We start from the raw sequence: 23885 nt of genomic DNA, 5'->3' as shown, positions 1-23885 counted from the left end.
GCTGTGATTGTGAATGTACCTCTCAGATCACTGTTGTTTTTAATCTTTCAACTTGAATGAACATTTTACAGAACAACACATGAAGAAAGACAACAAAAACAGGCTTTTCTTAGCCTGGTTATATAAATTATTTAGACTAGGGCTGTACGAGATGCAAATATAATCATATTGCATTTGCAGTTATATTGACAGATGCTGCAATTGCGATATGGTTTTAGTGGGAATGCTCATTTTTGCTTTTCATTTTCATGGGGGTGGGTGGGGGGGGGGGGGTTACATATAGAAATTATGTGATTTCCACTGAGGTTTGTACCAAACAGGCATGTTTCCTTATGTCTGAATAATATGATTTGTAGGCTGGGTCATCTCTGTAGCACGACAATGCTTCAGTTAACGTGAATGGCATCTTGTGCACACATTTATTCATTTAATCAAAATCTTTCACTTCATTAAATCATGTTAACAAATTGCAGCTACTCCTGCAATTTGGTTGGATATTGCACTTGGCCATATTGCGATATCAATATTTTATTTTTCCGGGGTTTTTGGAACACAAAGAACAAAGCAGAACAAACTCAGACAGGAAAAAGAAGAAAAGAAAAGGCATATATATATATATATATATATATATATATATATATATATATATATATATATATATAAAATTACAACGTGGTGCTGCCAGCTGCATGAGGTGCTTATGTGTTGGTAAGAGATGTAGTACACGGGATCCCACGCAAGGGGCCCATGAGAAACCAGCCGGGCGAGTCACCCGTCGCCCCTAACCTCGTCAAGGTAGCCAGAAACGCGTCCCAGATAGTTGAAAATCTTTTAAATGAGTTGGTCCTCAGGAACCCGAGTGTCTCCATTCGTATAACTGAGACCATGTCCGTCAACCACAGCTGAAAAGAAAATGGAGAGGCGGACTTCCATTCCTTCCGAATGAGTCTCTTGGAGACAGTCGTCCCCTGTGTCAGAGACTGTTGCACAGAGACTGAGGGTTCTGAGCAGCTGAAGATGGTGAGTTCCGCCTCCGGCTGAAGGGTTATTTTGTCGTCCTTAGAGTACCAATCACGTGGTGGCCCAACGGTTAGAGAAGCGAGCTTGTGACCAGAAGGTCGTCGGTTCAATCGGCAGGGGGACCGGCAGGATCAATCTGGGTGGGGAAAGTGAAAAGGCAGCGCTTGCCCCTCCCTCATTACCACCACTGAGGTGCCCTTGAGCAAGGCCCTTAACCCCCAACCGCTCCAGTGGAGCTGCTCAGTGGCCAGCAGATCAGACTGTGGTTGTACTGGTCAGCTTCCAGGAGTGAATGTGTGTGTGAATGTGAACAGGGCACTCCTAAAAACTAGAGCATTGCTCTCAGTGGGACTCCTCCTGTATAAATAAAGGTTATATATATATATAGGTATCAATTGGATAAATTGTGCAGTCCTAATTGATAGGTTATTAACTAACAGCTAATTGTCTGTGATGGAGCCAGCAGTCCTGGCGGCTGTGGCACGGACGCGACTGCAAAGCCTCTGTCGTTTCTCTATTGTCAGACGAGATACTGGGCGTCTGTGGAAAAGGCCATCCCAGCATGGGAGCACTTCCTCCTCGGCAAGGCCCCCCACCCTACTGACGCCCCAGGCCAAACGCCCAGGAGAGCCAAGCAGAGGTCCAGCCACCCTACTGACGCCCCAGGCCAAACGCCCAGGAGAGCCAAGCAGAGGTCCAGCCACCCTACTGACGCCCCAGGCCAAACGCCCAGGAGAGCCAAGCAGAGGTCCAGCCACCCTACTGACGCCCCAGGCCAAACGCCCAGGAGAGCCAAGCAGAGGTCCAGCCACCCTACTGACGCCCCAGGCCAAACGCCCAGGAGAGCCAAGCAGAGGTCCAGCCACCCTACTGACGCCCCAGGCCAAACGCCCAGGAGAGCCAAGCAGAGGTCCAGCCCGGCCCGAGACCAGGGCCTACCTCCTCGCCCCAAGCCCAGGCCTGCTAAGTAGCTCAGCAGGTGGTGGATAACGTACTGTGATGCAGATAGTGCCAGTGTTGATCTGGCCGTTCCACTTCTCGTTGTTGCAAAGGACAGATACCAAGAGAGAGCTTGTGTCTGTGTCTTTGTGTGTGTGAACCACAAGAGGGAGCCAGTGATTGTGAAGAAAGAAGAGCTGTTCCATGAGAAATGCAGTATTTAAATCCTTGGGTCCGTAACTGTCAACATATACATTTATTTGTATTTATTTGCAAGCTGCTATTGTTGCTCATGATCGCTGGAAGAACCATGTTAATTTCTACTGTGTATATACTGTATAAAATCATGTTAATTTCTACTGTGTATATACTGTATAAACTATACAGTATATATATATATATACAGTATATATATATACAAACTGTATATATACTGTATAAACTATACTGCATAAAATTATGTTCATTTCTACTGTGTATATACTGTATAAACTGTGTATATATATACTGTATATACTGTATAAACTGTATAATGTATGAAATCAGCACTTGTAATAATATTGCCGCTATCTTTCATCATACTTCAGTTCACATTTTCAAGTGAATTGACTGTTAACCCAGTGGTTCTCAAATGGGTTTTTTTTTTTTTTTTTTTTTGGTGCTTGCAGTCAGGCCACTCACTGAACAGCAGGCCAGGCGCCGCCTACTGGTTTACTAGTGGTTTTATTACTTTATTAGTTAGTCTGAAGTAATAATTACACTTCAGGGTTAAAGTGGGTGCATCTCATTGTAAAATTGGACTTCAAACGGCCCAAATCTGGCTTCAAACGGCCGAAATTGGGCTTCAAACGGCCCAAATTTCACGCGCATCGGCCCATATCGGCCTGGCCTGCTTGGTATCTAATGCCCGGCCTGAATTATGACCCCAGTCCGCCCCTGTTTTTAACTATATCGCCCAGCCCTACTCATGATATATAATATACAGTCTCTAGTGTATGATTAAACTTTTCCCATGTTCTAATCTAGTGTAAAAAGCAAACAAACTGAAAAAATAAAAGAAAAAAATAAACAAAAATCGCAATAAATCGTAATATCGAATCGCAATAATCGTAGAATCTCAATACTTAAGAATCGCAATATAAATCGAATCGGCACCCAAGAATCGTGATAGTATCGAATCGGGAGATAAGTGAATCGCCACAGCCCTACTTTTTACTGTTTTTGTCTCTGTCATACTGTATAGCCTAACTTGTTTGCATCATTACATTTCCCCCCTATTTTTATTTTTTCTTTACAAATGTATTTGGGTTATTAATTGTATTTGATATATTAGAGAGGTTCAAATTACTTATTGCCGTGTGTTTTCTCCGGAATATGTCCACCCGCTGCCTCTGTACCCCGGCCTTAACAGACCTGCCCCATCTCCTCCAGCGCCCCATCTCTGTGTCCACTGAATTTGCCTTGCATTGTCCCTTTTAACAAGGATAGCCTGGGGTCAACTAGTTGCCATATGCTCATCATGCTCCATAGATATGACCATCATCATCCAGTGACCCCCTCACATCTGCACAACATTTAGGCCTCGTATAGAACACTGCACAAAAAGGGTGGGGGTGATATAATTGGGAATGTTTTTGATGAACATAGTGGCACCCCATTTATACCTGGTTTTCTAATGTGAATGTAAATGGGGCGTTACCGATTAAAAGGCGAACATTGATTTAAACTGCTGCGCATAATGCCTTATAAAGCACTTTACAGTTATATCATATAATGCATTTCTATGAGCAAGTACCATTTGAGTACCATTTGTTTTATTATATATATTTTTAAATTTAGCATTTTTTATGCATTTTGTTATACAGTAGTAGTAGTTTGGATGAGGTTCAAGGCATTTTCAGTTACTTTTATTTTCCAGCAGAAAGCTAAGTGCGGTGTTACTTTATGAAATGAGCAGAGTATGACTGATATGGGCACTGGCGATTTTAAGTTGGTGCACTGGATGATTGTGGCCAGATGAAAAAAAAAATTCTACATGTAAACGATTTAAACAAGATATAATATATATATATAATGTGTTGTAGATATCTATATTTCATTGTATTCAATATTATTCAATGCAATTTCTCAATTCATTGTGTTTAATAAATCTGTACTTGACCTCTCAATTCAACTCATATTTTTTCATCATTGTAAAGCCACAGCATAGTGAAGAGGATATTAATGTGATGTGTGTAGTTCTTCATAGATCTACTAGCCTCTTCATTTTGCTCTGAGTGCACAAGATTAATGCATTTTACTTTAAAATGTACACAATTTCTTTGTCCAATGGGGGCAGAGCCCCCCCTGGAAACCCCCCGATCGGGGTTCACTTTGGACTGTGATGTACCCTGGTTGGAAAGCCTAGAATTGCCTATGGATATGGGTTTTGGAAGGCCGATAATGATGTTTTAGACTGAAGTGGCAGATAGCTGATGTTTTGTGTTGATATTCAGTAGCTAAAATTGGACTAGTTTCATGCCAAAAAAAAAAGACAAGTCTTCAGTGCTTCAAATAATTGTATTCCTTTCAGGTTGGGAAAGCCTCTGAAATAGCATTTAAAACTTTCCTAGGACACTATAACGCTCCTGACACCCGAATGAAATGATGAAATTAATTAATAAGATGTGCAAAGAACATAAAACGTCACTTCAGGTTTCCCAGGCTCTTTCTATGTAGCTGTGGTCAAGGAGAAACCTATCTGAGGTGAACGAGACTAACTGGACTATATACAAACCATTTTTAATAAAAAGCCAATATTGTTCAGCACTTTGGTCTAAACTTCGAAATGACTACATTGTGCTTCACAGTCATGTAAAGCAATTAAAAATGTGTGTTATTATATCCTTTTCTGATATTGATAATTAAGCAGGCAAACTGGAGCTGTGTGCAAACCGCACTCTAAAGTCCTACTGGCCTTGCTTCTGTCAGCTGAAAATGCTGTCTATGTGGTGTTGACTGCTTCCATTCATGAAGGGTCACAACACGTCCCACATTTCCTCTGCTGATATCAGTTAAACTTCTGCTTGGATATGCAGCTCTGGGACATGATGGTGGTGACAGTGGGAGTAATGAGAAGGTGGATGGGGGTTCAGGCTGTAACAGTGGTGACAGTGGCAGTAATGAGAAGGTGGATGGGGGTTCAGGCTGTAACAGTGGTGACAGTGGCAGTAATGAGAAGGTGGATGGGGGTTCAGGCTGTAACAGTGGTGACAGTGGCAGTAATGAGAAGTTGGATGGGGGTTCAGGCTGTAACAGTGGTGACAGTGGCAGTAATGAGAAGGTGGATGGGGGTTCAGGCTGTAACAGTGGCAGTAATGAGAAGGTGGATGGGGGTTCAGGCTGTAACAGTGGTGACAGTGGCAGTAATGAGAAGGTGGATGGGGGTTCAGGCTGTAACAGTGGTGACAGTGGCAGTAATGAGAAGGTGGATGGGGGTTCAGGCTGTAACAGTAGTGGCAGTAATGAGAAGGTGGATGGGGGTTCAGGCTGTAACGGTGGTGACAGTGGCAGTAATGAGAAGGTGGATGGGGGTTCAGGCTGTAACAGTGGTGACAGTGGCAGTAATGAGAAGGTGGATGGGGGTTCAGGCTGTAACGGTAGTGGCAGTAATGAGAAGGTGGATGGGGGTTCAGGCTGTAACGGTGGTGACAGTGGCAGTAATGAGAAGGTGGATGGGGGTTCAGGCTGTAACAGTGGTGACAGTGGCAGTAATGAGAAGGTGGATGGGGGTTCAGGCTGTAACAGTAGTGGCAGTAATGAGAAGGTGGATGGGGGTTCAGGCTGTAACGGTAGTGGCAGTAATGAGAAGGTGGATGGGGGTTCAGGCTGTAACAGTGGTGACAGTGGGAGTAATGAGAAGGTGGATGGAGGTTCAGGCTGTAACAGTGGTGACAGTGGGAGTAATGAGAAGGTGGATGGAGGTTCAGGCTGTAACAGTGGCAGTAATGAGAAGTTGGATGGGGGTTCAGGCTGGAACTCGCTGCTCCCTAAGCCACGCCGAGCCTTTCCACCGGCTTCCTGGCCATCAGACCGGATAGGGATTCCCCCAACCGACCCCCACCGCCAACTTCTCCTCTCCTCTCCTCTCCCGGCACCATAGCGATGGCATCCCCCCTCTGCTCGAGCCTAATTGCGGTGATCAAACCTGCGCCGGGCTGACGCGGAGTGGCGGCTTGACAAACGCAATCATCCGGACGGCCAGGGTTGAAGCGGGCCGCGGTTGGCAGCTGCCCCAGCTCCTCAGCTGGGGCTCCCGCTGCTGGCCTCCGGGGTCAAGTAGCCACCGGCCACCACTGACTGTGGCTGGACCAGTCTGGACTGTGTGTGTGTGTGGGGGGGGGGGGGTTGAAGTGGGGTACTGGTGGGCGAAGGAGCGCAAGTGCTGTGAGGTCAAGGGCATGGTTTCTGTGGGGCGGGAGGGGAGGGGAGGGGGGGGGTACTAGTGTGCGTGCAATCACGGGTGAGAGGAAGGGAGGGGTGGGAGGAAGGGGGTGGGTGTGGGGGGGGAACGTGAGGTCGCAAATTATCTAAATGGGGGGTTGTGTGAGGAGCGGGATCTGGAACCCTTCCAAATGACTAGCCTTGCAGTACTCTTAATGGCCGAGGCCCCCGAGGTGAAGGAGCCAGAGTCGCCGGCGTTGTCAGTCGGCAGACCCCTCGGTTCGCCCCGCCGGCTCCCAACAACAACAAGGACGACCCCCCTCAGATGAGCTCCATCTATCTCTAATAATCTATAGCGTACGATTATGCAATGCGGGCCGCTCACTCAGAGCCCACTGAGAGCCTTGACAGATAATTGGCCGAGCCCAAAGCCCGGTTAAATGGTTAACTGTCGACTCCAATTGATCGGATAATTAGTAATTGCACGGTGCATTTCATTCGGTGATATGCTCCGGGTGTGTGTGGGGGCTGTTCACATTGAATGGGGAGAAGCAGAATGTGTTTTGGCGCGCTGCGTTTTTTTGCAGCCTGCTCTTTCGCTTTTTGGACACGTGGCGTTTTGTTTGAGCCTAGATATCACAGATTTGTCTCCTATAAACTGTCTTTTAATATGATTGAGTACCATTTTAGAATTGTGCGTGCATTTTCTCGTTTTTGATTTTTTTTTTTTATCCCTCGGAATCAATTGCACTGTGGCTTTTTCACACCTTTCGCGAATCCTAACTGGCCCGTTGAACTCGGGCCACCATGTGGCGCTGTTTGAACTCTAAACACGATTTCAGACACGGCAGCCCGTCTTTATTGTCACACAACACACTACAACACATGCATGCGGCCACTACACACACTCATGCTGACGGTGGCCGGGGAAATATGTCCTCTGCATTTGACCCATCCAGGCTTGTCCTTTCCTCCAGGGGTCAGGCCAGGAGCAGTGGTCGCTATTTCTTTCCAGCGCCCGGGGACCTTCATTGGACCATCATTGGACCAACTTCAGATGTTGTCGTCACTGGTCGGATGACGATCTTCTGCATGTTTTTAGTGGGGGGTTATGTACGGAGGAACCCCCTTGGGGGTACGGGGAGAACAACTCCACACAGAAAGGCCCTTTCGACAAGATAGCCCACCTGGGCAGTGGGCACTGAAGATATGGGGGGGGTCACAACTCCACCGCCCACAGCGTCCCAGGTGGGAATCGAGCCCAGGACCTTCGAGCTGTGAGGCGACAGCGCTTACCACTGCACCACCGTCTTTGATCATGTGACCATGTCACGTCCACTTAGCCTGGGCTGCCAGCTCCGTGTCTCTGCCTTCGCCCAGGCCTCCATGTTGTCTCACATTCAACAGAAGGCTTCACGTCACGTACACTAAAAGGTAGCAACACTGGGCTTAAGGTAGCTCTGCGCCGTCCCCCGTCCAGCGCACAGGCTGAGGGTAGAACATTCCCTCTGTGATGCTGCTGGCTGGGCTTTAGTTTGCTTGTGTCAATATAATCACATCGCTCGGTGCACTTCACTGGGCTCTCCTATAAAGAAAAGCTTCTGGCGTGACACCTTTTGAAATTTAGTGCACTTAAAAAGGGAAACTTGTGGCTTTTGGAGCTAATGTGAAAATGCTCTGCCAAGTCCGGCTTTAATATAGCCTCGTAGGTGCGCCCGCTCTCAGAGCAAGCCCAGTGGGAGCTCTGTGCTCGCTGAATTCCACTTCAGTCACTGTATTATTGATTGGGCTTCTTTTTCTCCCCTCGCCTGGCAACGCAGAATGTGCGGCGCTTATTCATATCGACGGGTTGATCAAGTGGGCGACTGCAGGGACGCGTACGATGCTTGTGTCTGTACACTCGCACCTTTTGTTGCCATCGATTGCTCGCTCCACAGCAAAGCATCCGCACACAGCAGCACCTGTGTGTTGTGACGGGTTCATCACGTCCTTGATCATCACACAGGAAGCCGTGGACCAATCACAGAAGGTGTTCAATCAAACGGTTTCTTAAAAAACAACAACACTTCATCCTAATACTGCTACTAAGCACTCTGTTCTGTTCAGTGTTTTCTGCTGTGTTCTACGAAACGTGCTGATCTTAAATCGGTAAGTCGCTGTCGATTTCATGAGCTGACAGTTGGAACGTCTTACCTAAGCTTTCACTAAACTGATGACAGTTGAGTAAGAAACATCGTTAGCATAGAAGTATACTTCCCAACATTTGAGTTAACTCTCTGGAAAGCCTTCCTTCTTCTTTGAATAAGCTAGACTTGTGTCATGTAGGTTAAGTGAATCGTGTATTTCTGCTAAAAATGATGGTAAACCTAAATGATGCTAATAAAAGCTAAACGATGACAATTAGTATCCAGTTAAATGGCTGCCTGCTAACGACCTCCTCGTTAAAGAATAAGTTACACTGACTGGACTGAAGCTCATCAATTAGCAGATTCAACATTTGCCAGCATGATTGGACAGTTTGTCACCAGCGTGTGTCACCGCTGGTGTTCTGATTGGACAGTTTGTCACCAGCGTGTGCCACCGCTGGTGTTCTCTGTGTGCATGTCATCAGGGCAGAATGTGGTCTTATAGTAGCGGGAACTACCACAGAAGTGGTTTGAAGTACGTTTGCCAGGTGTTTAATGTCTGTTTTATCACCGATGGAGTCAAAACCGTGCAAGATGCTATCACAAAACTGTTAGACGATGTCTGGTGATGAGGTCACCAAGGATGTCAACAGTGATGATGTCATCATTGATCATCGTGTCATCATTGATGATTTCACTGATGATGTCACGTGACATAATGATGTCACTGTTGAAAGGCTAGTGATTTCACTTAAGATGTCATACTGTAATGTGATGCCACGTCCGAGGCCTATAAGAGTACTCTGCCAGCTTCCCGCTGCCTGATCGTAAATTCAGTTCTACCACAGCCTGCGTCTAGTCTTTGTTCTTGCCCGCAAGCTTGTCTGCTGCTAGTTCCAGTTTACCAAGTGTCAAGTGTTTCAAAACCATCAAGTGTCTGCACATGGATCCACTACTCTCCCGCCTAACAGAAAGAGTTGACATCAAAATGAAGGTTGAGTTGGAAAATGGAAATCTTTGATGCTCCATATCTCAGAACTGCATTCATCCCAGATACTTTCTTAGAACTCATTGTCTTCAGTTCATGCAATGAGTTTTACTGCATTAGAACAACTCATGAGCTTCCACCTAACTATACAGCACAATCTCTGTCTGCTCTCATTCCAAGACAAGACACGTCTAGTTGCAGCGCCTCCATAGCTTAAAATCCAGTGAATGCTCCTGGTTGGGTTATCCCAGAGTCTAGCAGCTTGTAGGGGGGTTCATTCATCCTAAGGGGGTCTTTTAATAGTGTGCGCTTGCAGAGTGGGACATCATTAACACCGGGGCCTAACCAACAACAAGTGGACATTCCCAGCAGGGCCACGTCGGGTCAAAAGGATTAGCTGTGGTACCGGACATCCCCAAATCAACTGATCCACCCCAACAATGACACACTGCTTTTAATAGCACTAGAAAAGAGCTGGTCTGTGAGGGAGAAAATGGCTCAACTCATTGGGTTGGAGGCCGAGCACCAAATTAATTTGCTTGCAATTTGTTGGGTAAGTTTGCATCTGTTTGCTTGTGAATGCTGTGTTTATTTGGTCATAATGTCGAAAGGTCTGTGTGTGTGTGTGTGTGTGTGTGTGCGTGTGCGTGTGCGTGTGCGTGTGTGTGTGTGTGTGTGTGTGTGTGTGTGTGTGTGTGTGTGTGTGTGTGTGTGTGTGTGTGCGTGTGCGTGTGCGTGTGTGTGTGTGTGTGTTTTACATGACAATGATAGGGTTAGACCGGGCAGATGTTTTCCCCACAGTGCGTTTTCTCCCCAATTGTACTTGGCCAATTTCCCTGCTGTCCCGGTCGTTGCTCCACCCCCTCTACCGATCTTAGGAGAATTGTAGACTAGCACCATGCTTCCTCTGATACATGTGCAGACTAGCACATGCTTCCTCTGATACATGTGCAGACTAGCACATGCTTCCTCTGATACATGTGCAGTCACCACCTGCTTCCTCCGATACATGTGCAGACTAGCACATGCTTCCTCTGATACATGTGCAGACTAGCACATGCTTCCTCTGATACATGTGCAGCCACCACCTGCTTCCTCTGATACATGTGCAGACTAGCACATGCTTCCTCTGATACATGTGCAGACTAGCACATGCTTCCTCTGATACATGTGCAGTCGCCACCTGCTAGTGTGTGGAGGCATGTAGACTAGCACACGCTTCCTCTGATACATGTGCAGTCACCACCTGCTAGTGTCTGGAGGCACTAGTGCAGCAGCCAGGACACATTATACCCTTAATCCGGCTTCCCACTCGCAGGCACAACCATTCGTGCCTGTATGGACGCCTGACTAAGCCGGAGGCAACACGGAGGTTGAACCTGCGACCCTTGTGGGATCTACCACTGCACTACCACGTACGCCTGCTCTTCTGTCAAAACCTTATATGACATTTACTTGGGGGTGGGGGCCGGTCAAGGTCTCTAGATCGATCTCCACCTCCACTGTCCTCTCCGTCAAGACATTGAGAGTAACAGGAGAGCAGGCGACAGAGGTTCCCCCCTCGGCTCCTCGCCCTCGAGCTGCAGTCCGAGGGCCGGACGGAGGGAGGGAGGGATGGATGTCAGAGAGCGGAGAGAGGCTGACAGCAGATCAGCGATGAGAGATCCCTCCCTGCTCGGTTCCCAGCAGCGGCCCGCCCAGGCAGCGCCCTCCACTTCCCCTCCCAGCCACAAAGCACCTTCTCCCAGCCGCCGTGCCCTTGACATGCCAAGGCTCATCCCAGGGACGAGCTGCTCCGTGTGTCTTGAAGACAGCCTGATTATGGTTGGAGGCGAGGGGAGGGGAGGGGAGGGGGGGATGTTGGGTTGACTTTATAAAAAGGTCTCAATTAGGTGATCTGAATGCCGCCTGCTCTATGTGAATAATCTATGTGCGCCTGCTTCTTGAGTGGATTCCTCAGTGCTTAGCCTGCATGCAACCCATTCAGGGCTTCTGCTATGGTTTTAAAACGTGTTTTCCTCAACAGACACGGAGACAGTCAGCCACACGGAGACAGTCAGCCACACGGCGCGTCCATCTCTTGTCTGGAGTAATAATTCGCCATGAGACGGGCAACATTTAATTTTCTGCTTTTGAACAACATTTCTGAACATTTGAAAAAACTCCATTCTGGACGATTCCGTCCCTTTCAGCCGCATCTCTTTTAAGCAGGAATGGAGCCAAAGAGTTGAAGTGAAGCCGCCGCTCATTAACCCCTTAGTGTTTCACAAAGCGCCCCTGAAGGCTCATTGTGCCCGAGGGCCAGTGCTTCCCTAACAAGGCTCCGTGGAGGAGGAGGCTCCGTGGAGGAGGGGGTGGAAGAACCCTGCTTCCCTAACAAGGCTCCGTGGAGGAGGGGGTGGAGGAACCCTGCGCTTCTCCAGCAGCGACACAAATTGCGTTCCCCCCCCCCCCCCACCACCACCACCACACCCCGCCCCGCTCCTCACCACCACACCCCGCCCGCCACAAAAGAGAAATGCTAGTGCTAATGTGAATTTCATGTGGGCTAAACTGAGGCGAACCTGATGGAAGTTCACATTTGGTCGACTTAATTGGTCCTTTTCTCTCGCTCCTCCTCGATTGGCACTTAGGAGACGCTGCAGCTTCCCGCTAATCTCCCATTTATAATCAATTGAATCGGCCGGACAAAAGTCCGCCTGTTTCCTTTCTCCCCGTCTCAAACGGGCTCCTTTGTGGCCCGTAAATTGCACCATGTCCCCACTGATCCCGGCGGCGGAGATGTCCTTGGTTGTTGACAGCTGATTAGCGCGCTCCCTCCCGCTCCTCTCCCGGTGTAATCCCCTCCGCGGGCGCGCCTTGGCCTAATTAAAGCTGCGTTTGTCAATGAAGATGTTTGTGGATGTGAGGTTGGTTGCTCAGATGTTTGTGGATGTGAGGTGGTTGCTCAGATGTGGAGAGGTGCAGAAAAGTGCAGAGAAAAGGCCAACCCTACTGCCTTCAGGTTGTTTACTGGCCTCGTGTGTCGCGGTCACATGTGGTTTTCCACCATGAGCATGCACGCACGCCACGCGCACACACACACGCACACACACACGCACGCCACGCGCATGCACACACACACACGCACACACACACGCACACACACGCACACACACACACACACACACACATGCACACACACGCACGCGCACACACACATTGCTTTGGAAGAAACGGAAACCTGCTACTTCTGCAACAATTTGGTGTAGCCTACTAGATTTTTGCCCCTCCCTAAAATGTGGATAAATGATACTGAAATTCAATGTAGATAGTCTGGATGTAAAAACCTTTTTGCTCCCAGTCTTCTGGCGCAAACACACTTGGTCTTCTGGCGGAAGACGCCGGGAACGGCCCCAAAAAACAATTCAGCTCTGAAAACAGGGCGTCATAGTAACGTAAACAAATGTGATCGGCGTTATCTAGCTACAGTATGTAGCTACAGTATGTAGCTACATACTGTAGCTACAGTATGTAGCTACAAAAATCAAATGAACTAACACCATATAAAACCATCGTTCTGTGCAGGACAAAGGGGAAGATCAGAGGCGGGTCTTCTTCAGTCTTCCTGCCTGTAGTAAAGCATACCAGAGAGAGAGCCTGGTGATGCGAGGTTAGCTGCCTGTAGTAAAGCATACCAGAGAGAGAGCCTGGTGACGCGAGGTTAGCTGCCTGTAGTAAAGCATACCAGAGAGAGAGCCTGGTGACGCGCGGTTAATGTAGATTGAGTTGTTGTAACGTGACCCGGACATACACACGCAACAGCCTGACCTCCAACTGGATACGACGCAACACGTCGTTTGTACAAGAAGCAGCTGAATACGACCTGAAATCACGTTTCAACGTTAGGCGTCCTCTAGCGGTCGTGTGAATAAACAGCCCAGTCTCAGAGTTTGGTGAAAATATAACCTTGAGTCGTGCGGGATTTGAACCTGGGGCCGCTGACTTGACCGCAGCCTGTCGTAACCACTCGGCTACCAGTTTGTTGCTGTCCATACTCCTAACCCACACCCTAATCCTAACCCTCACCCTAATCCTAACCCTTACCCTACTCCTAACCCACACCCTAATCCTAACCCACACCCTAATCCTAACCCACACTCTAATCCTAACCCACACCCTAATCCTAACCCACACCCTAATCCTAACCCTCACCCTACTCCTAACCCTAACCCTACTCCTAACCCACACCCTAATCCTAACCCTCACCCTACTCCTAACCCTCACCCTACTCCTAACCCACACCTTAATCCTAACCCACACTCTAATCCTAACGCACACCCCCCACACCCTAATCCTAACCCACACCCTAATCCTAACCCACACTCTAATCCTAACCCACACCCTAATCCTAACCCTCACCCTAATCCTAACCCACACCCTAATCCTAACCCACACCCTAATCCTAACCCCTACCCTAATCCTAACCCACACCCTAATCCTAAAGTTTTTTGGCAGAAAAGTCACGTAGTACATGTTCTCTGCCACTGAGAGGGGCGTGGTATATGGTCGTATTGCAGTGATATGCAGTGATACATTGGTCGTATGAGTTGGAGGTCATGTTGACACGCAATGCACGCAGAGACAGAGCCTCGTGCAGTTTCAGCTGATGTATGGGAATGTGAGGGGGTTTCTTCAAATTTGGCTTAAACGTCCACTTGGACCCACGGATGAACTGATTAGATTTTGGTAGTCAAAGTTCAAGGTGTCCATCCATTCCATGCTCGTTAACACAATATCGCAGGAATGCCTTGAGGAAGTTTCCTCAAATTTGGCACAAACATCCACTTGGACTCAAGGACGAACTGATTCGATTTTGGTGGTCAAAGTTCAAGGTCACTGTGACCTCACGTCCATCCATTCCATGCTCGTTAAGGAACGCCTTGAGGGAATTTCTTCAAATTTGGCTCAAACGTCCAATTGGACTCAAGGATGAACATTAATTAATACACAGGACAAGATGTTACTATCCCTTGTGCCAAAATCCGAGGAAAAACACATTTAGAAGCCCAATCCAGAATAAAACAAGCTAACAGGCTAACAACTCCCTTTTTGGCTGGCTGGCCTCTCTGCTTTCCTCGGTGCTAGGACCTGCCTCAACATCAGGGGTGCTGATGTCCTGCGAGCAGTGGGTTACTTCCTGTCGCTGGACTTCACCCGACTGACTTGATAAACTTCTTAAGAAATAATTATCAATGCGGGGTCCCTGTGTTCCCTCTACCAAGCACCTCTTCCTGCCTTGATGGATTCTAAGGCAGATTACATTTTGGTGGTCAAATGTCAAGGTCACTGTGACCTCACATCTGTCCCATTCTCATGAATGCAATATATCATGAACGCCTTGAGGAAATGTCATTACATCTGGCACAAATGTCCACTTGGACTCGTGAACTAATTACAATTTGGTGGTCAAAGGTCAAGGTCACTGTGACCTCACAAAATACATTTTTGGTCATAACTCAAGAATTCTATGCAAACTGACAAAATTTCACACAAATGCCTTATTGAATCAAATGATGAAGTGATAGGCTATTTTATCCAAAAGTTCAAAGGTCAACTTCACTGTGACATCATAATGTTTTGCTTATCACTTTAGCTGAAAAAACAATCAAAAAGCAATATTGGGTCATTCCAGCCGTTGTCAAGAGCCGTTAGCGATGCCCTTACCACTTTGAGAAACCTTTCTCGTTTGATAGAACGGCTCCTGGGAGCAGCACGCATGCTGTGGGTTCAGACAAAGGTCAAGTACTCCCTCGGTGCTCCAGTATGACTTGGGAAATACAGTAGCCTATAACCCACCGGGGGACGGTACACTGTAAAAAAAAAAAAAAAAAAAAACGCTGTGAAATCCACAGCAATTTACTGTGTTATGCACAGTTTATTACTGTACTGTATAGTTTCTACAGTAGTACACTGTATATTCCACTGTATATTCTACAGTCAAATATTTTACTGTAGAAAATCACAGTAGTAAAGGACTACTGTAGAAAATATATTGTCAACAGATTTTACAGTAATGAAACACTACTGTGAACAAATGTACAGTAGAGAAATTGGCACTTTGAAAGGAAACGCAGTAAAAAAAACAATATTATAAATACATTTTACAGTAATAAAACACTACTGTAAACAAATATACAGTAAAGAAATTGGCACTGTAAAAATAAACACAGTAAAGAAACCAGACTTGTAAATAGATGTTACAGTAATGTTTCATTACTGTGAACAAATGTACAGTAGATAAATTGACACCGTGAAAAGGAACACAGTAAAACACTACTGTAAACAAATATACAGTAATAAAGTAACACTGTGAAAAGTAACAGTAAAAAAAATTGCACTGTAAATACATTTTACAATAAAGAAACCACTACTGTGAATATAAGTACTGTAGTTCTACTGTGAATATAATAACAGTAAATGAATGGCTACTTGCTGCCAGTAAGTTACTGTTAATTTCACAGTGAATCTTTTTCTCCCGTTTTGGGGTGGGGTCTCCCCCTTCATTATGGTACAGCCTTATGCAACTGCAGGTTTGATCAGATTATTATTATTATTTGACTAAGGCTAAGCGACTAAGAAACCATTTTACATAATAAAACAAAATGATAGACTATTAACCTAATCCGTTTAGAAATTGTATCAGAATGTGTTTGTCTAAACATAGTTGAGGGATTATATATTAATTCTATGATATTATTATTATAAAGGGAATTAACAGTATACATGCACGTGTCTATGTGACAAACCCCTGATGTGCATGGGGGTATAAGCTCTCACAATTTCTCAAGTGGTATTTCATCATCCTATAACTTTTGCTTCCAGTAAATTATTCAAAATGTCAAAATGACATTAGAGAAGACATCAATCTATCAAAATCGCTGAGAAACACCAATGAGTAGAAAGTGTGATAACATTCCCGGTCTCCCCTAACTATACAGATCCAAATCTCTTTCAATGATTGTTCTCTCTCTCTCTCTATATATATCTCTCGCTCTCTCTCTCTGTGTGTGTGTGTGTGTGTGTGTGTGTGTGTGTGTGTGTGTGTGTGTGTGTGTGTGTGTGTGTGTGTGTGTGTGTGTGTGTGTGTGTGTGTGTGTGTGTGTGTCTCTGTCTCTCAATCTCCCTCTCTTTTTCTCTTTTTGTGCTAATCTGCACACGTTTGCATTGCGGAGAGTGATGATGAGACAGGTGAGCAGGGCATTCATCTGGCAATATTAGTCCTGCCAGGCTTCCTGAGGCCCGGCTGCTGCTGCGGCTGCGCACTAATTGGCTGGTAATAGAAAGAGCGACATTTGGGAGCACGGATCCGTCTCTCATCAGAATGTGTGCAGGGATAATATTGTTCCAGGAGGCGTGTGGAGAATAACTCTGAGTCGATTAAAGCGCGCCAGATGAGGAGCTGCGCTGCGGCCCAAGTGCTCCATTATGTCCTCTTCTGATGAACGGAGGGCGGAATGGATGCGCCCACAGACACCCGCCCCCACCCGCTCCACCCCCGGGGCCGGTTAGCTCGTTAATGTCATTCGCTTTCAAGGGCCCATGTTATCCCTGATCATTTGTGCCATTATGCAGAAGTCAAGTGTAAGGCTACATTATTGGATCGTGTCTGTTAATAAATACTGAAGCAAATAGTGGCTGCAGAACATACAGAGCCAGCCTGGTTAGTGGCTGCAGAACATATAGTAGAGCCAGCCTGCTTTTACCAACACACTTCACAGAAGAAAAGAAAAGGGGAAAGTTGCCCTGATGCTTCCATAAACTGCAAAATATGAAATGTTGGAGATGGGCTTTATTTTGTGAGACACATTTCTGAAGCCCTAACAGATCTGCATGCATCTGCGCTTATTTTGAATAGTCTATTTTTGTTTATGCGTAATATAAACAATTGATTAGTGTGTGTGTGTGTGTGTGTGTGTGTGTGTGTGTGTGTGTGTGTGTGTGTGTGTGTGTGTGTGTGTGTGTGTGTGTGTGTGTGTGTGTGTGTGCGCTTGCGTGCGTGCGTGTGCCCGTCAAAGATTCGTCAAACGCATCAGAGTATATAGGCTATAGCTCATGCGGACAAATTACACAAAACATGATGAATTATTGCTAAATTATGAATAGACGTTTTCATCCACAGCATCCCATATTCCATTTTTATTTTCAAATGGGTAAAGAAAGGAAATCGCACACTCAAAAATCTCCTCTGCTGTGTTTAATAAGTTACATACAGTCAAGTTACACCAACATGTTTCGGCGAAAGTGCATTTTCTCACTGCACCCTGAAGGCACTTTCGCCGAAACATGTTGGTGTAACTTATTAAAGGGAGATTTTTGAGTGTGCGACTCTTTATGTTACTTTGAATTTTCGTTAGTCTGCACCTATTCAAACGTTTTGGGTGTGCTGCTCCACTCTACTATATTTTTAATTTATTTTCAAATGCGTTCAAAAAAATTCAAACAACCTCGTCCAAACATTCACTTTTCAGTATAACTTATTTATTCACTTTAAGAATTTCTGTGAAATACACGACATCAAAATGCACCCTCTCCCCTCTCAAAAAAGTAACATTTTAAATAACATTTTATTTATTTACAATTCCATTTTCAACATCATGATATTGATTGTTTCTCCCTTATTCGCATGCTTGTTTAAATGCATTTTTTATGTTTAAAGTTTTTCAAGAGAGGTCGCTATAACGGAAAAAAAATGCCATAATATTCATAGGAATTTAGTGTGCTAGTTCATAGTCGACCGTATCACATTCCTATCGGGACTTATAGTTGACCTTCGTGAGAGATTGTGTCCAATTTCTCACCTTCGTTTTTGGACCAAATTTAAAAATAAACTGTCCACTTGGCTCCAAAACGAGGTGGAAGATCATCCACTGTTTCTGCAGCAGCCCCCGTGGTCCAAGCGGGAGGGGCTAGTTGTAACTTGGAACCCCCACCCAAATTCAAAAAACACCTCCAGGGGGAGCAAAGCAGCCGGTGCTCAGCTCTGCAGGTCTGTGGAGGGCTTTGTGGCCGCGCACGGGACACTGTCGTGCAGTTTTCTGATGTGCTTCTTCAGGTCGAAGTTGCGACAGAAGCCCTTGCCGCAGGTGGCGCAGGTGAAGGGCTTCTTGTCGTTGTGCGTGTGCATGTGGAAGGTGAGGTTGTAGACCTGGTGGAAGGCCTTGTTGCAGATGGAGCACTTGTACTGCTTCTCCCCGCTGTGCGTCAGCTTGTGGTTCTTGTAGTTCCCTGCGAGAGATGGGAAGGACAGACACAAGGATGAGGGCAAGTGCACGTCAACAATAATGCGTCAAAATGAGGATAATAGGCATATTGGAATTTATTGTGTTTTATTCCTCGACGATTTTAATACCGGTGTATGGATTTTATCCGTTCATTTCTATTTTTAGTCTTAAATAAATGCATTCATTCATTCAAGTTCATAACGTCAAAAATAATTAGACGGTTTTCACGGAATTGTGTTGGGAACAGTTTGAAACCTTATGTCCTGTCAGTCAGTTATTGTAGGCCTACTTGCAACATGGCTACACCCATAAGTATTACTTAACAGCTTAAAGCTGAGGGGAATAGAATGTTTAATCAAAGCATATATATATATATATATATATATATATATAGGCCTATATATAAATCTTGAAACAAGAGAAATAGTCTTGTTCCACAGTTTGACTTCTTCCAGGCAGAATCGTTCTGCGGGTGTCAAGACCAAGAAGATGAGGTGTAATTCAAGAAACTGCATTTGAGTTTGTGACAGAATCAAACCCTATCAGGAAAACAAATCAGATTGAATCTTGTGAAATGATGGACTTGAGTTGCAGAGAAGCGGTGGGATCATGACACACTGTGCTGTGGGAAGGAGGAGGAGGAGCCTGGGTGAGCATCAACAGAGATGCAAAGTGAACATCAAAGAGGCCTCTTATTCTTTTCTAAGTCCAGCGCTCCTGCCCGTCCTGCCGCAGCCTTCATTAATCACAGTTTTCTATGTCGGAGTCAAGAAGTTGTCAAACTTGGTCAGGATCACATCACGCAGCAACAGGTCTGCCCGCTGACCCGCAGCCAAGCAAGCCCGCCGTCTGCACGGGGAGGATTAGTGAGTGTAAAGTGACATGTCCTATTTCCATGGGTCGCTTCAAGCTCATCGGTGGGCCCGCAATTATTTTCTCTTCATATATAGATCAGACGGGCGAAATATGTTTCTAATATAATAAACATGTTATTTCAGAAGCTTTGCTGTTGCAGCCAAAAACAGAAAATAATATCCAGAGAAATATCCCTGATGCGTTTTTGTTTGTTAACCAAATACTCTTATACCCAGTGGAATGAATAGCCATGTTGAGCTAGATTATTTTATATTTCACACCAAGTGCGCTGCATTATGGCACCATTATTATTGAATGAATATTAAGATATTAATATTATTTAATATCTAACAGCCATAAAGCAGAAAGACCATAGTAATCCATTGTGAATTTTAGAAGGATAAATAGAAATATCGTGAATAAAGGCAAGACACTGACTATAAATCCCTATTATATTATAGAAATATGTGAGACTGAAGTGCAATACGGTCAATAGAAACTCGCTATTGAATAAAACGGACACACTACAAATAAATCCATATTATAGCGCTATAGATTGAAAATACCATGAAGTGCGAGAAGCTAAATTCACCACAGACACATTATATAATGCTGCCCCTATAAATGTTCTATGAATATTATTAGTTTTTGTTTGTTTTCGTATTTTCTTTCGTTAGGAAGCAAACGACAAGGCCAAATAATGATTCAACAGATAGGCCTAAATGGCAGCTAAATAATAACAATAATAATAATCATAATAATAATAATAAAACGTTCAGCCTATACAAAGCATCATCAGCATATAGGCTTGTCATGATGGGGATATATACCTTTCTGGTGGAAGCCTTTCCCACAGAATTCACAGATGAATGGTTTGTAGCCGGCGTGGATCCGTATGTGAGTGTTTAGCGTCGAGCTCCTGTTGAACGCCTTGCCGCACTGGTTGCACTTATGGGGTTTTTCCTTGTGTAGAAAGAAAAAAAACAGTTTATGCACCAAAAACAGGTGGAAAAAACAGGCGTGTGTGTGTGTGTGTGTGTGTGTGTGTGTGTGTGTGTGTGTGTGTGTGTGTGTGTGTGTGTGTGTGTGTGTGTGTGTGTGTGTGTGTGTGTGTGTGTGTGTGTGTGTGTGTGTGTGTGTGAGTGAGTGAAATGTCTCACCTGTGTGTGGATGATTTTGTGTCTGCAGAGCGTGCTGGCCTGTCGGAATCCTTTCCCGCAAACCTTACACACGAAGGGCCTGGCACCGGTGTGCACCGGCATGTGTCTGGTCAGATTGTAATGGGCGTTGAAAACCTGCGGAACCCCCCAAAATATGAATAATAATAATAACAACAATAATAATAGCCTAATAATTGCAAGAGGCTTTAGGGTGAAAGGTTGTTTCGCGCAGAAGTCATCGTGCGTAAAGTTGATCCAATTTGGATAATAGATATTTAATCCGGAGATTGACTTTTCTTTTTGGAAATTTTCGTTTCAATGAACGTCCAGGTAGAGCTCTTAAAAAAATAACTTTGTTTGTTTGCGTTGTTGGCCTTTCTTCATCGTCTCATCAAATCCCACTGAAATTACGCACAATAAATTTGACACAAATGCTTATTCCGTGACATTCTGCGCAAAACACACTTTACGCAAAGCCTCGCACACAAGCACGGAAGATGTTTTTGGTGGTGTTTTTAGAAGCCTACCTTTCCACACACTTCACACGTGAAGCTTTTGGGCTTCCCGTCCGGCGCGTTGCTGCCGCTGCAGTTGAGCTTGCTGTTCGCTTTGATGCCGCTTTTCTCCGAGCTAAGATTGTGGTTCTCCTTCACCAGCTGGTCCAGCTGGCCGGGCAGATGCTCCTTGTGTGGGTACTGAGGGCTGGGCAGCTTGTGCGGGCACTGAGGGGTGGGCTGCACCCCGGCCAGCTTGGCATTCTCCAGCAGCAAGAGTCTGTGGTGAGCCGACAGGGAGGCCTGGGCCTGTTGGCTGGAGGAGAGCCAGTGTCCAGCCAGCAGCTCTGACTGCTGGTAGGCAGAGTCCAGGTAGTTGAGATAGTACAGGGAGCCGCCGGTGGGCACGGCTACGGCCTGGTGGAGCACCTGTGGCTTCACCACCCTGCTTCCCAGCGGCAGCGGCTGCTTCAAGCCCGGCAAACTAGCTCTCCACAGCTCGGAGTAGCTCATCAGCGCCTTGGCTCGCAGGTCGTAGCTGAAGGGCTGCAGCGGGATCATACAGGGGAGCGGGGAGCAGAGACCCAACAGCCGCTCGTCCGCGCCCCCCTTCGGCTCCGAGCTCTTGGACATGATCCGGTCTATGGAGAAAGCTAGGCTCTTTGGAGCCGCCGACGGTCCGGTCCTACCGCAGGCCATCACCGTCTCCAGAGGCGCAGAACTTGCCATGTGTTGTTGTTGGTGATTGTTGGTTTGCTTGTTTTCAGTAGAGCGAACTTGGTGTGAGCAGCTCCGGAGACCGACGCGCTCCAGCCGCCCCGTGCGTCCTCGTTGCCTGAGCTTCCAGCAGAAAAGACAGGAGGACACATCAGTTTAATAAGCACCTTGCTGTCACAGTGTCATGCATTTGCATTCAAATGGCCATCCCCCTGCAACAATAGCATCCAGGGGTGATGGATTAATGCTCATTAACTAGTGCACACAGAATTAACAGCACATTACAGAGCTCGTTAAGACGAAGAGAAGAAGAAAAAAAGAAAAAAAAAAAGTTGGTTCCTGTTCAGAGCGCAGGCTGGAGAATGTGAGAGCGGAACATATGTGTTGAAGTTGAGCCTACCTCTGATGGTCAGACAGACGGCTCTGCTCTGGAGAAACCAGACGATTGCTCTCTGTCACATGTTGGCAGCACCGCCCTCTCTGCACCCCTGACAGACAGCAGCCCAACTCTCAACTATGACATATGACAGGGAGGCGTCTGCATATCTACAGTCTGTGACCTGTCCTCACCAACCTGCGCACCCCCACATAGATATATTATACTGTAAATGTGTATGTGGTGGGGTGGGGGGGGGGGGGGGGGGGGCTCTGGCATTATTATTATTATCGCTTTCATTAAGCCTGTTGTTGTTGTTGTTATTGGCTATTATTTAATTACCCGTTGTGATTTCAGTAATAGCATTGGCGGAAGAGGAAAAATAATGGCGGAAGAGGAAAAATAATAATGAATCTGAGCAAAAACCTATGGATAATAATAATAATAGTAATAATAAAATGACACAATAACTATTTTCTATACTACTACTATTATTATTATTATTATTATTATTATTATTATTATTATGGTATCCGCAGCTGCAAGAGCTGCCTGTAAGCTAACGAATATGTAGGCTATTAGTCTATGCCTGTCTTTCTTTCTTTTTTAATAAGTTTCATTTGGCTAACAACAACACAATGACCCCCCCCCCCCCCCCCTCGTTTGGGCAAGACCACATTTTCAATTGAAAGTTGCTAATCCTCGGAGATGGGATCTCTTTTTTCCATGCGGGCTTACATACTTAGTATTTTTATAAATCGAGAACGTCCCACTTCCACCTGTTTAAGAGCAGAGCCTCCCTTGGATCCTATTAAACGTTGTTCCTCTTTCGCCTATTCACAAGAAGCAATTTTCCAGGATCGCAAAGCTCAGCTCAGCGCAGGGAAAAGCACGCACACACACGCACACACACACACACGCACGCACACGCACACACGCTCTTTCACTTTTAGCCACTAAAGCACTGCGTGAACCTGCTTTTTCCCCTGAAATAGAGGGATGGATTAAAGCGGAATAGAAAGAAAGACTTAGCTTGGCCAGAGGTAGCGCTGTGTAAGGACAAATGAAAAGAGGCCTTTCTAAAGAGCCATACAAGACGTTTGCTGGAATCCACACTGCTGTGTGTGTGTGTGTGTGTGTGTGTGTGTGTGTGTGTGTGTGTGTGTGTGTGTGTGTGTGTGTGTGTGTGTGTGTGTGTGTGTGTGTGTGTGTGTGTGTGTGTGTGTGTGTGTGTGTGTGCAGCCTCTCCTCTCTTTCAAGGGACATCTTGAATTCATGTGTTTGCAGAGCATTTTACCTGCAGGGACTCTAATAACACGTTATAGGAGGAAGTGGGCTCTAAATGCAGGGAGAACTTTACAAGTTCATCCATAACAAGGCAACATTGACTTCAATGCATGCAGGGTCAACTCAGCTGGCTTCTCAGGCATTGCACCAATTAATTGAACAAAAACAATATGTTCTCATTAACGCATTGAATGCTCTCCCTCCCTTAATTGACACGATCTCCATAAAACTTATGTTT

General features: G+C 45.9%; 1 pseudogene across 1 annotated transcript; it reads right to left on the bottom strand.

Moving 5' to 3' along the window:
• Positions 1-6139: 6139 nt before the first annotated feature.
• Positions 6140-21996, bottom strand: LOC310798114 (annotated as a pseudogene). The gene is made up of 6 exons: positions 21301-21996; positions 20774-20908; positions 20444-20576; positions 18485-18762; positions 6592-6731; positions 6140-6405 (listed from the first exon to the last, which is right to left on the bottom strand). The product of its transcript is annotated as an uncharacterized misc_RNA (transcript).
• Between the last annotated feature and the right edge of the window lie 1889 nt (positions 21997-23885).

Source organism: Poromitra crassiceps, assembly GCF_964638095.1.
Source record: "Poromitra crassiceps genome assembly, chromosome: 25".
NCBI lineage: Eukaryota > Metazoa > Chordata > Actinopteri > Beryciformes > Melamphaidae > Poromitra > Poromitra crassiceps.
This window is presented reverse-complemented; position numbering and strand designations above follow the sequence as displayed.